This window comes from Crocuta crocuta, unplaced genomic scaffold (genome assembly GCF_008692635.1).
Source record: "Crocuta crocuta isolate KB4526 unplaced genomic scaffold, BGI_CrCroc_1.0 scaffold27, whole genome shotgun sequence".
Classification (NCBI taxonomy): Eukaryota; Metazoa; Chordata; class Mammalia; order Carnivora; family Hyaenidae; genus Crocuta; species Crocuta crocuta.
In genome coordinates, this window is record NW_027532250.1 from 5,641,976 (window position 1) to 5,644,126 (window position 2,151).

A 2,151-nucleotide genomic window follows, 5' to 3' on the forward strand; every position below is an offset into this window, starting at 1 on the left:
ATGTGTTTTTTAAATTTATTTTTGAGAGAGAGAGAGAAAGAGAGAGAGACAGCGTGAGCAGGGGAGGGTCAGAGAGAGGAAGACACAGTCTGAAGCAGGCTCACGGCTCCGAGCTGTCAGCACAGAGCCCGACGTGGGGCTCAAACCCACAAACCGTGAGATCATGACCTGAGCTGAAGTCAGACGCTTAATCCACTGAGCCACCCAGGCACCCCGTGGATTCATTTTTTTTAAATGTTTTTTTTATTTATTTCTGAGAGACAGAGAGACACAGAGCATGAATGGGGGAGGGACAGAGAGAGAAGGAGACACAGAATCTGAAGCAGGCTCCAGGCTCCGAGCTGTCAGCACAGAGCCCGACACGGGGCTCGAACCCACGAACCGTGAGATCATGACCTGAGCCGAAGTCAGATGCTTAACCGACTATGCCACCCAGGTGCCCCACGGATTCATTATTTTTAACAAGCTCCACTGGGAAGCCAGCTGCCCATCCAGGTTTGGGAACTGCTGGGTGAAAACATTAAGTATTAGCAGTATAGATGTTGTCACAGGTTAAAACAGACAAAAACCAGATTCCTGAAACGAAAACCTATACGTATGAAAAAAACAAAAATACTTGCCGGAAATACGTTGCATGGAAAAAAAAGTGGTTATTTGGGGTGGTGGGAGTATGTGTATGATCCCGGAATTTGCATTATTTTTATAAAAGGACAAAAACCATAGGATTTGTTTTTCATTTTTAATCTACCAGCAGCCATTGATGCCCGCCCTCCTCGGTGCCGTTGCTGGCCAGGGAGAGAGACAAGTTTATCCCAGCTCTTGGTTGTGTTCATTTTCTCCACCAACAATAAACTGCAGGGGCACCGGGGTGCTCAGTCAGTTAAGCAGCCGACTCTTGATCTCAGCTCAGGTCTTGATGTCAGGGTCATGAGTTCAAGCCCCACAATGGGCACCACGCTGGGCTTGACGCCTACTTAGAAAAAAAATGCATATGAACCCGAAATTGAAATGGACACAACGAAACCATAAAAGCTCTAGAGCAGATATCATACACACACAGATACACACTCACGTAAAAACACTCAGACGCAAACATGTGCCTGTACCTATACACTCTGTCTCAAGGGTCCAGACGGACAACTTTAAAAACATGAAGTCAGCCATTTATGAGGACATAGTACAAACACAGCTGTATCCTGTGGGGAAATAGAGAATGTGTTCCTTAGTTAAAAGCATTCGGGTTTTTAAATTCAAATATGTGGGGCGCCTGGCTGGCCCAGTTGTGGAACATGCAGCTCTTGATCTCAGGGTTGTGAGTTCGAGCCCCACATTGGGTATAGAGGTTACCTAAAAATAAAGACATAACATATATATACACACATATATGTAGGGGTGCCTGAGTGGCTCAGTAAGTTAAGTGTCCAATTCTTGGTTTCAGCTCAAGTTATGATCTCATGGTTCCGAGAGTTCAAGCCCCCTTTTGGGCTCTGCACTGATAGTGAGGAGCCTCCTTGGGATTCTCCCTCTGCCTCTCTCTCTCAACGTAACTAAATGCACTTAAATCTTCTAGCAAAAGAAAAAGAATGGTGTATGTGGCTACAAATAAAGTTACAGTTTTTCCAAATAAAGTTACAGTTTTAACTCAGTGGGTTAAGTAAAAATAATGTATAAAATTAAAGACCAACCTGGTGGGGGTTGGGGGGGAGAACTATTGCATAGATGAATGACCAAGGCCTAATGTCCTTCATATATAAAGGACTCCTAAAATCAATAAAAGTAGAGAAAAAAAACCAAAGGGAAAAGTCAGCAAAGGGCAACAGATGGTATACAAACGTCCACTAACCATGAAGGATGCTCTGCCACCTTAGTAATTGAAGAAATGTAAGTGAAAAGAAAGGTTTAGGATGGGAAAGTGCTTTCATTTTCTATTGGGGGATATACATTCATCTAACCTGGGCCATTTTGTGATATCTTTTTTTTTTATTTTTTTTTATTTAAAAAAAATTTTTTTAATGTTTTATTTATTTCTAGGAGAGAGAGAGAGACAGCGTGAGCAGGGGAGGGTCAGAGAGAGAGGGAGTCACAGACTCTGAAACAGGCTCCAGGCTCTGAGCTGGCAGTCAGCACAGAGCCCGATGCGGGGCTCGAACC

General features: G+C 43.8%; 1 protein-coding gene across 2 annotated transcripts in view; it reads left to right on the forward strand.

The window, feature by feature from the left end:
* Positions 1–2,151, forward strand: part of LOC144243254 (zinc finger protein 64) — a 105,462-nt gene that overhangs the window by 4,906 nt on the left and 98,405 nt on the right. The window lies entirely within an intron of this gene.